This window comes from Astatotilapia calliptera, chromosome 9, assembly GCF_964374335.1.
Source record: "Astatotilapia calliptera chromosome 9, fAstCal68.1, whole genome shotgun sequence".
Taxonomy (NCBI): Eukaryota; Metazoa; Chordata; class Actinopteri; order Cichliformes; family Cichlidae; genus Astatotilapia; species Astatotilapia calliptera.
This window is the reverse complement of record NC_137430.1, coordinates 33,415,179-33,427,452: the sequence shown is the minus strand read 5'-3', so window position 1 is coordinate 33,427,452 and position 12,274 is coordinate 33,415,179.

Below are 12,274 nucleotides of genomic sequence, written 5' to 3'. Positions count from 1 at the left end.
AAGACATCCTACCGCTTCACGATATCTCCTCACATCTGGTAATGTCTCGAATTTATCAGAATGAGTCCATTTCTGTTCACAGGGTGTTAACCTTGGCTTACAGTTTTGCATGTTAAATCTCTTTAAAATGTTCTCAATATATATTTTCTGTGACATTTTGACACATTCTTTTTCTTGAAGAAAATCTATTCCTAGAAAATGGTTAAGTTTCCCCAGATCTTTCATTTGGAATTTAGAAGAGAGCATTTCTTTCACGCCTGAAAGCACATTTTCATTGTTAGCTGCAATGAGTAAATCATCCACGCACACTATGATGATTACTTTTTCACTTTCAGTTTCTTTTGAATACACACAATGATCAGCAATATTTTGTCTAAATCCACAACTGCTTAAATAGTCATGTAAGGTTTGGTTCCAGTTACGACCCGATTGCTTCAGCCCATAAAGTGATTTCTTTAGTCTGTACACCAGTTTATTAGTCTCACTTGATTCTGTCTCAAAACCTTCTGGTTGTTGTATATATATTTCTTCATTTATTGGTGCGTGTAGATAGCCGGTTTTTACATCCATCTGGTGAACCAACATATCATCCTGAACCACTTTCTGCATCAAAACTCTCACACTCGATAAGTTAGCAGTCGGTGAAAAAGTCTCCTCATAATCAACTCCTTTTGTTTGACTAAAACCTTTAGCCACAAATCGAGCTTTATATCTGTCTGATCCGTCTGAGTTCTTTTTAACGGCATAAACCCATTTACCCCCCACTGCTTTCTTACCCTCTGGTAAAGTGGTTAAAGTAAATGTGTCATTCTCCTTAAGGGATTGGATTTCTTCATTCATCGCTTTTTCCCATTCTTTTGACTCACTTGACACAATAGCTTCGCTAAATGATGTGGGTATTTCACACAACAATCTGTAGCAATAATCAACACTGGTTTGCATCTGTTCATTTTCACACTCTTTCACATCCGTGATATAATCACTCAAATAATCAGGTCTCTTTCTGATTCTGGATGGATAACGTGTAGCTCCAGCATCTACTTTATCATCAGTTTTAACCTCGGACTCAGTTTGACTGCTTTCACTACCATCTGGAATATCCTCATCCTTCGTCTGTTTGGGTTCACCATCTTTTCTGGATTCATAAACCTCATCTTCATACATCTGATCACTCTGTGTTTGTTGATCCATTGTCGCGGGATTTAGTATTTTTATCAATCTGTGCTTTTCAACTTTCCCGGTTTTTGGGAAATAGATCAAATATGCTGGACTATTTTTGTCATATCCCAAGAAAACACCTTTGTCGCATCTTGGATCCAGCTTTCCCCTATTTTGTTTATAAGCATAGCACAATGATCCGAATTTTTTCATTCTAGAAAGATCAGGTCTTTTTCCAGTTAACATCTTATACGCTGTCTGACCTGTGCGTTTGTTAAAACATCGGTTCCGAATCACTCCCGCGGTTTGTACTGCATATGGCCATAAAGACTTTGGCAATTCGCTCTCAACTAACATGCATCTCGCCATGTCAAAAAGTGTACGCCAGTTCCTCTCTGCTGTTCCGTTTTGATGAGGCGAATATGGCGCCGAAGTTTCCTGCCTAATGCCGTGTCTACTTAATAAATCTCTGAACTGTCTGCTTGTAAATTCAGTTCCATTATCAGAACGAATGCACTTGATTTTCCCATATGACGCCACCTCTGCAATAAATCTTTCAGTTGCTTGAGTTGTATCACTTTTGTGTTTCAGATTATATACAAATGTTGCACCTGAATAATCATCAACAAACGACAAAACATACTTAAACCCTTCTTTAGAGTTCGGCGTAATCGGACCAGCTAAATCCGTATGTACCAACTCTAATGCTGCCCTGGCCTTTTCATCTGGTTCTCGGTTCCTAGTTTGAGTAAACTTCCCTTGTATACAGGCTTCACATTGCATATTTTTGTTGATTTTACCCTTAATTTCCATTCCATCAACGACATTTTGCAGATTTTGAACATCCTCATAATTACAGTGTCCTAGAATTTCATGCCACGTTTGCATATCAAAACATCCATTACATTTCTCTTCAAACTCTTGCACAGTGTTTATAAAGAACAGTCTCTCGTGTTCATATATAGGGAATTTTGTTCCATCAACATGTTTAAGAAAACTGTCCCCGTGTTTGAAAACCACAGTGGCTCTGTTACTAGTAGCTGCTTTTACTGACAAAATGTCCTGTGGAAACGATGGAATGTAGAGTGCTTGTTTCAATGTGACCTTGTGACTGCGTCCTTTACTGTCAATCATACTTATCTCAGCATCTCCTCGTCGCTTTGCAGCTCCTCTGCTCCGCCTTCCGTCAGCCAACTCTACACAATGAGCCTCGGGTCGAAATGTGTCATCAAAAGTCTTAAAACTCTCGATCTTCGTAAAGATATGTGACGTCGCTCCCGTATCCACCAGTAGCTGGTTATTCAGCATCTCTTGGCCGCCATCAGGGACCCTCTGGGGTTCGGAGCCCGTCCTGAACGCGTAGTCCTTCTCCACAACCCCTCTCGCTTCATCCCGTCTTAGCTTCCTTCTACAGGTCGCATCTTTGTGTGTACTACTCCGGCAAAAACTGCACCATACTCTGGATCGGCACGTTCTTGCAGTGTGTCCCTTTAGTCCACATTTAAAACACACAATCTCATTATTCTTTGATCTTCGGTCATCTGCTCGCCATGAAGTAGAATCCTGGTCTAAATGCACTTTTGTCTTCATTACGTTGTCATCAGTTACAGCCGCACGCATTCTCTCGGTTTCTTCATAACTTCTGAGTTTTACTTTAAACTCTGAAAATGTGATTTTTGCTTCGCTCTGTGTAACGTGCACAATCAGGGGTTTAAACGTCTCTGGTAGACCTTTCATTATCATTGCGATCAGAAGTCCATCAGTTAATGACTCACCCGCATTTTTTAACGCTGTGATAATTGCTTCTGCTCGGATAATATAGTCCGTCACACTTTCATTCTTTTCATTTGTGAGAGAAGTAAGTTCGGTGTACAGACTTATGATCCTTGGCTTGCCCACTCCTGCATAATGACCTCTCAAAATTTTTAGGGCTTTCCGTCCGTCATCAACTGCATCTCTCATAACTAACGATAAACTTTTGTCATCCAGAAATTGTATCAACTCTGCATATGCTTCTGCATTTTTGTCATCATCTTCACCATCGGCTTCTTCATCACCCTCAGCCTTTAAGATGACATCTTTCAAACCTTGTAGTCTGAGATGACCAAGGAACTTCGTTTCCCATATCTCATATTTCCTTTCATCTCCATCAAACTGCAAACGGGAATATCGACTGCCCAACTCTGCCGTGCGTCTGCTCATGATGCACAAAAACGCTTACTCACTCAACCGTGCCAAACTTTTAACACCTGCCGGTAACTTGCGGTTTCAGGAAACGCTGCCCTTCCTTTGGCAGTTACAGGATCTCTTTACTGCTGCTCTGGGCCCATAACCTGTTAGCAGAGCTGCTCTGTGCAGCGTTATGGCATAATAATTTTAAGGGAGAATAAAAAGTCGACACACATATCTCATTCCTGACGGAGGACTCTACCACTACACTTCTCCAGTCCATTCACAGAGTCGTTGCATGGTAAGACATGGATAGGAAGTGGGCGGAGCCTTTTACCGTCATTTTATTACGACGCAAAGTACAAACACCTGTGGACACACAATCCAACATAAACTGAATTAGCGTCATTACAAACGTGTGTTAAATCTGATTTAGCGATAGTCGAGTGTGTTTATGCTCGTCTGTGAGGAGAGGATTGTTGGAATAGTGATGATGATGTGCGCTATCACTGTCAATTGTCAGTAAACACTTCATCTGGCTGATGAATCTACACGTGAGATATTACAAAGTCTGCATTATTAACTCTGTAATTAGGCGCCATTCTTCTTATTTTACGGCGCTGTTGCTCAATCGGGGGACGCTCTCTGTTGAGGAGAAAAGCATGCATTTCTTTGTATACAGATTATCCATTGTTTAAATGTCCCGGGCAGTCGAAAAGGAGGCAGAGCTGTTGAGAAATGCTTGGAGCTAACTGGGCGCTAACCGTATCATTCAAATACATTGAATGTCGCAATGTTGGCAAAGAGAGGAAGTGACGTAAGATTTGCGCATGCGGGGTACCGATCGGGTTTCCGGTACGGATCGGGTAGTGACAAAGAGAAATAACAAAAGAAAAGAAAGAAAAAGATGGCCGATGTTTTTTTTAAATAACCTTTATTTGTCAACAACAATATAAACATATAAGGCACTATTATTTATCCATGCATCTAAATATATACGGTTGAGCATTACAACAAGAGAAATAACAAAAGAAAAGAAAGAAAAAGATGCAGAATGTGAGAACATAGACACAAACAGTGTGAACAGAAAGGGAAATCATGATCCACATCTCAGGTAGAGAGGAGGCCTCCTTTTAACATAAATAGAACTTATTGAATAGAAATATAAGTTTAGGGGCCTTCTTTTCATTTATGTGTTTCAGCGATGTGAGGGAAGTTGCCCCCCCCCCCCCCCCCCCACCTTCTTCAAATCCAATAAAAGTGGTATAAAACGTTTGTGCTACACTTGTGCTGGTTTGTGCTGCAAAAAAAAATTAGTTTGTGCTGCCATCATTTTAAAGATATTAAAGGAGGGTTGGCAAGGGTTGAACACCCATCTCGCTGTGCTCCGGTGAGGTCCCTCGATTATCCGTCTAAAATACGTGTTCACCTGGTGAAACGTTACAAATGTGCGTGGGAGTAACTCTATAATGAGTCTGGACGACTATTTTTCTAAAATGCCTAACGTCAGGTCTAAGAAAAAGACAGCTCCGGTTGTGCAAGCTAGCGACATTGTGGGTCCTATGGCGGCTGAGCCTGAAGAAGCTAACGCCAGCGACACAGAAATCTCCGCTGACGCTGAGGAAACTGGGAGTGATATCGACCCGAACATCCTTGCGGCTCTGAGTAAGATAACTGACAGCATTACAGCTCTGTTGGATGTTAAAGTTGATACTGTGCTGGCCGCAATCTGTGAACAGACGTCTCGGATCCAGGCTCTGGCGACACGGGTGGGAGACGCCGAGATACGGATTTCAGGCGTGGAAGACACGGCAGGTGTATTGCAGGCGAAAGTGGCTCGACTCGAAAAACAAGTAACTGACATGGCAGACCACATGGATGATTTAGAGAACCGCAGCCGCAGATGTAACCTTCGCCTGGTCGGGCTTCCCGAGGGCACGGAGGGAAATGATGTTGTCGCCTTCGTGGAGTCATGGCTCCCCTCCTATCTCGAGCTCACAACTAAAAATGGGAAGATCAAACTAGACCGCGCTCACCGCTCTCTAGCACCGAGGCCAGGCCCCAGCCAGCGCGCCAGACCCATCATTATGAAGTTTCACAACTTTGCTGATAAACAACGTGTGATGGCTGCAGCTCGGCGCCTGGCTACGCAGCCGAACCAACCAACAGGTCGGATCAAAGTCTCCTTCTTTAATGATTATTCAGCGGCGGTAGCCAAGAAACGCAAGGCTTTCGACGAGGTAAAAAGCTGCCTGAGGAAGAAGAATGTGGATTGTGCGCTTCTCTACCCCGCCACACTGAGGCTGTTTGCCAACGGCAAGGAGAAGAGATTTAACACACCGGAGGCAGCTGCGTCCTACGCGGACTCGCTGCCCTGAATCCCCGTAACCACCGGAGTACTCCTTTTCTTCACACTATGCCTTATGAACCGGTGTGAGTACTTGCCGAATCTAGGCGTATGTGACTCTCTTTTTTCGTCCTCGCTGCTTATAAGCGACCAGGTGAAATCTTCCACCCCATCGGGCACCGGACGGACTGTGTTTTCGTCTATGGGTAGGCGTGAGTTACGCGCATGCAATGCCCTTCAGCTTTCCCGACGGGCAGGAGGAAATTGGTTTTTCCCTACATGTTTAGTAGGGCTGTTGCCAAATCACTGTTCTTTGAATGTTCCGTCACACAGCTCTTTCTTGCCTTTCTTTTTTCTTTTTTGCTGTTTTATTTTCAACCAGGGTGTGGTGAACCCTTTGGCTCAATATGCTTTGTATGATACATGAATAAGTCTAATAATGAGTAGGCTGCGAATATGCACCTGGAATGTACGAGGGGTTCACAGCCCTATTAAGAGGAGGAAGATATTTACTTGTCTAAGAAAGGACGGTGTAGATGTTGCTATGTTACAAGAGACACATCTTGATAATAATGAGCACTTGAAGTTGCAACAAGGATTATATGGACAAGTGTTTTTTTCATCCTTCACTACAAGAAGTAGAGGAGTGGCAGTGTTGATTAGGAAAAATGTACCTTTTGTAGTAACTGATTGCGTTAAGGATCTGAAGGGCCGCTACGTGATAGTTAAAGGGATTTTGCAAGGCCAAACTATTTTGTTACTGAATGTTTATTTTCCACCTGCCCACCCGACTACCTTTCTTACCAAAATGTTTCTGGAATTAGCCCCATTTCTTCCTAACTCTACCGTTATTATTGGTGGTGATTTCAACTTAATGTTAAATCCGCTTATGGACAGATTTCCACATAGCATTGCAACTCCCTCTCCTCAGGCCAAAGCGCTTCATGCTCTATGCGACGAGTTTGGACTTGTTGATGCTTGGAGATATACCCACCCCTCCGATAAGCAATACACATTTTTTTCGGCTCCGCATAGGTCCCAAACTAGAATTGACTACTTTTTTCTCCCGAAAACTGACTTGGGTTCAGTAGTATCGTGCGACATAACAAGTATAATCATCTCAGATCACGCTAGAGTAATCATGGATCTCGATCTTAAAGCTGCGCTTCATGGGGGCGATCGTGGCTCAAGAGTTGGGAGTTCGCCTTGTAATCGGAAGGTTGCAGGTTCGAGCCCCGGCTTGGACAGTCTCGGTCGTTGTGTCCTTGGGCAAGACACTTCACCCGTTGCCTACTGGTGGTGGTCAGAGGGCCCGGTGGCGCCAGTGTCCGGCAGCCTCGCCTCTGTCAGTGCGCCCCAGGGTGGCTGTGGCTACAATGTAGCTGCCATCACCAGTGTGTGAATGTGTGCGTGAATGGGTGGATGACTGGATATGTAAAGCGCTTTGGGGTCCTTAGGGACTAGTAAAGCGCTATATAAAATACAGGCCATTTACCATTTACCATAGGTCCCGTCACTGGAGGCTTAATACCATTATTGTTAAGGATGAGGAATTTACCTCTCACTTCTCTGCCGAATTTAAAGCGTTTTTGGATATCAACACCCCCTCAGCTAGTACTGCCTCTGTTTTGTGGGAAACATGCAAAGCTTATGCGAGGGGCCTAATTATTTCGTATTCTGCGACAAAGAAGCGACAACGGATGGAGGAACAAAAATCTTTAGAGAGCGAATTGATGGATATTGATGGATATATTGCCTCCCCATCACCACCATTATGGCAAGAAATAACCGCACTCAGGTCAGCGCTGAATTGCCTTCTTACCAGAGATGCAGAGAAGAAACTTAAATACACCAGACAGCGGTTCTACGAGCATGGAGATAAAGCCGGTAAATGTCTGGCGTACTATGTTAAGAAGCGCGCAGAATCTAATACCATTGCAGCGATATCTGATGAAGGTGGCCACAAGATATATGAAAACAAACTGATAAACGACTGTGTTAAGAAGTTCTACAAAGCCTTGTACTCTTCTCAACAAGTCCCGGAGGGGGAGCAGCTGATGCATAATTTCTTTACCCAATTCGACTTACCAAATTTGTCAGAGGAACAGAAGACTGCCCTTAACAGCCCTATAACTAAGACCGAAGTGATTAAGGCTATTAAATCACTGCGAAGTGGAAAGTCACCAGGGCCTGATGGCTTCTGTTGTGAATTTTATAAACAGTTTCGGGATATTATTGTGGAACCGCTTCTTGATATGTTCAACCACTCCTTCATTATGGGTGAATTCCCGCAGACACTGAAGGAAGCCAACATTTCCCTAATTCTAAAGAAAGGGAAGTGTCCTGATTTGTGCGGATCCTATAGACCTATAGCCCTCTTGAATGTGGATAGGAAACTGCTTTCTAAAATTCTGGCCTCCTGCTTAGAAATTTTTTTACCTGTGCTGATAATGGAGGACCAGACAGGTTTTATAAAGGGTCGAAACTCAGCCACCAATGTTAGACGCTTACTGAACGCTATTGTAGCTTTCAAGCAAAAATCTATTGACGGCCTGGTGCTTTCTCTCGATGCGGAGAAAGCATTTGACAGAATTGAGTGGTCTTATTTGTTGTATACTCTAGGCAAATTCGGCGTGGGGGAGAATTTTATAAAATGGGTCAAAGTTATCTACAATAATCCACAGGCAGCAGTCCTGACTAATGGACTTAGGTCTGATTACTTCAACACTCATAGGGGAGTTATGCAGGGCTGCCCCTTATCGCCCCTTCTATTCGCTCTGGGCATAGAGCCTCTTGCTGAGGCCATAAGGGCGACACCCACAATATGTAGTTTAGAGATTGGACAGCTGTGTCATAAAATAACCTTATATGCGGACGACATCTTGATTCTTTTGACTAACCCTGTAACATCCGTACCCAGTCTCATTGAGGTGATTGACAGGTTTAGCTGTTTCTCTGGCTATAGAATCAATTTGGCTAAGTCAGAGGCTATGCCTCTCGGTACTCTTTTCACAATGCCGGCTACTGTTCCTTCTTTTCCTTTTAAATGGTCTCCTAATGGATTTGTGTATTTGGGGATCTTTATTACCCCGTCTCTCGACCAATTGTACAAAGCCAACTTCACACCCTTATTTGGCAAACTCAAACAGGACCTAGAGCGGTGGGCGTCACTTCCTGTCTCCTGGCTAGGACGCATTGCCCTGATCAAAATGAATGTGCTGCCCAGGCTATTGTATCCTATCCAAATGATCCCCGTCTTGTTCTCTAAGAGAGTACTGAAGGACATAAATGGTTGGCTTACCTCTTTCATCTGGAACAAGCGCAGACCCAGACTCAAGATGGCAGTGTTGCATCTGCCAAGCTCCAGGGGCGGCTTGGATCTACCTAATATTAGATTGTATCAGCTTTCTGCCCATTTAAGATTTGTGAGCGACTGGGTCAGGGGTAAAACCTCAATCTGGTCGGATATTGAGATAGCTCTGTCACAATGCAAACTGAGCGATCTATTATTCTGTAATGATTTTAACGGAATTAAGGCCCTTTGTACAAATCCTGTAACAATCAACACTCTAAAAGCGTGGCGAATTGTCCGTCGTCTTGAGGGAAGATCGAGAATAACATCAACCTTTACCCCTATAATGAATAACCCTGCTTTCCCTCCGGGTTCCTCCGACCCCGGCTTTCAACGATGGTCTGATAAGAATATGAAGTCTCTTGGTGACCTTTTCTCAGGTGAGAAACTCATGTCGTTTGAACAACTTGCCAACAGTTACGGCTTGCCTAGACAGGATTTCTTTCGTTTTTTGCAAATACGACACTATATCACTCACAGTACAACCCTTGCTGAGCACCCTGAAGTATCTGATGTTGAGAAGATTTTGTTTAGGCAACAGCTAAAGGTGTCTCTGAGTTCATTTTATCATGTGCTTAATGCTTTGACTACCACTGATGCACAGGGGATTAGAGGTGTGTGGGAGAGGGAACTGTCGGTAACCATAGATGAAGATAAGTGGGATACCGTTTGGTCTCTCGCTAAAAGGATTTCAATTTGTACTCGGACAAGAGCAATCCAACTTAAGATTTTACACAGATTACACGTATCCCCTCACCGCAGACACCTCTTCAGCCGCTCTCTTTCCCCTGTGTGTCTTAAGTGCAAAACTGATGTTGGAACTTTAACTCACTGTTTTTGGTCCTGTTACAAGCTTCAAGAATACTGGGCTGACATTACAGGTGAACTGGGGAAAATCTTCCACGTTGATATAGAGATGGACCCTTTATCCCTGATTCTAGGTCTTCCAAGTGACCGCCTAAAAGCGGCGGCCAACAAAAGATTGTATAACACTCTAACATTTGCAGCCAGGAAAAATATCCTCTTACAATGGATCAACGATAGGACTCCCACTGTCTGTGGCTGGCGCAAAATAATTTTTGAACTGATTCCTCTGGAATACCTCACACACGTTATACACCACAGTGTGGGTCAGTTCTACGGGATGTGGCACCCCTTTTTGGACTATATTGGACCTGACCTTTCCGCTATCTTATTCAAAGGACTACTACGCACGTGATCATCACCCGGGCGCTATAAGACTGACTCACCACCTCTTGTATGTTATATTTTGTGTTTTGTATCTTGTATTATGCCTTATTTAAGAGCTGTTGTGTACGTTTTGTGTTTGTACTGTTTTGTTGTTCAGTGTCTAATGTCGAGACACTGTCTTGTTAAAGGAAAATCTGCAATAAAAACAATGATGAAAAAAAAAAAGATATTAAAGGAAATTTCTAGAGGTCATCGGAGGTCAACCAGCCACCCCGCATTAATTAAATCAAACAAAACTGGTGTTAATCAAGTGTGCTACGTTTGTGCTGGTTTGTGCTGCTAAAATTGTCGTTTGTGCTGGTTCTGCTTAAAGATATTAATGAAAATGTAAAGGCCAAAAGGTTAACCAGCCCCCAAACCCAAATCCCAAATCAAACAAAATTGATATCAACCATTTGTGCTACGTTTGTGCTGCAAAATATTTTGTTTGTGCTGCTATCAAGCATTGGAGGTAGTCCATAAGAGATTACAGGATCACCCCAACCTCAGCAACAGGACCACATTATTGCATTTTACTTTTATTTGCATGATTGTGCAGGGGGGGTGGGCGGGCTTTTGGAAAACAAAGGGAGGCCAAGTGAAAAATGTTTGAGAACCACCGAGTTAACCAACGATCCTCTTCATCGGTTTTATAATTTCCCCTGGGAATTTATTGAAACAAATTGCAACTCCTCCAGACCGATTAGAGCCATGGCTGAAAAGAATCTGATTTCCTGTGTACTCTTCTCATAAGTGATTTTCCACAACCACACAACTGAAATAATTTGGTAATATTGATTCATGTTTACGCTTCTAATTTTTCGCATTCAGTTAATTTACCAAATTAGACGGGGGATTATTCTTGTATTATGTTTAGCTATTGTCTCTGTGGTTTCCACCTTTGATGTTTAAAGTTGCTATATAGGTTGAGCTGTCTCTCATTTGTGCAGGTCACTTTGTTGAGTTATATTTTATACATTGTAGAATCCTGTGTACGGTCCCACTTAATTCTTAAAACAACTTATTTTCGTGATTGTGTATTTTTGAAGTAACCTTGTCTTTTTTGGGGTACAATAAAATCCACATTTTGAGAATTACCCCTGTTACATCCCCTGGCTAGTCTAAGGGTTTTGAAGGGACTCCCTGTCTTCTTGGCCACTGACATCTTAGTATCTTGTTCACCAAGATTTTTCCAATGGTTAAAAGCTGAAAGACTGAGTAACATCACATGGATGTGTACTGAAAGGTTTTGATTTTTATGTTTCTACTGTTGGTGTTTTTTGTCTTTACCTTACCATATAAATGACCTCGAGGTAACTGTTGTTGTGAGTTGAGGTTATATAAATACAATTAAACTGAAATTGAACTAATTTTCTCCTTCATATTAATAATAAACTATTCGTGACATTACCTGTGGATGGATTTTGTTCATTCGGTGCTACTCGTTGAGGTGCAGGTGATGTCGATGGGTGATCAGTAGATCTCTCCAGTGTGTGCCTCATGAGCTGCACATTCAGCAGTCAGTCGTCACTCTGCATTTTGTGCTTTGCGCTCACTGAGGAAACTAATGGTTTTAAATCTTGGATTAAGCAGTGTGGACAGTGACAGCTGAGCTCTCTAGGGTGTAGGGTCTTGTCAAAGGGTTGCAGACATGTTCTTTCCCAGTTGGTTTGCTGTCACATTGGTGGTATTTCCCAGTATTTCCTGAGTCGTATGAAGCAATATTGTTATGAATGGAATGAACATTGACCCCATGACTTTCTTCTGCTGGGACATTTCCACTGTTGCCATTTAAAATAAGTTGATCACTGTGAAGCCAGTGCTGTTTTTTTTCACGGTCCTTAGAAGTGGATTGACTTCTGTTCAGAGTGATGCCAGAACTTCTCAAGGTTCAAGGTTCTTTATTATTTGTCACATGCATAGTTATACAAGTGTAACACACAGTGAAATGTAGCCTGACACGCTCCTCGACATGTGCAAAAATTGGGGGCGGGGGGGGGGGGGGGGGGGGGGGTAGA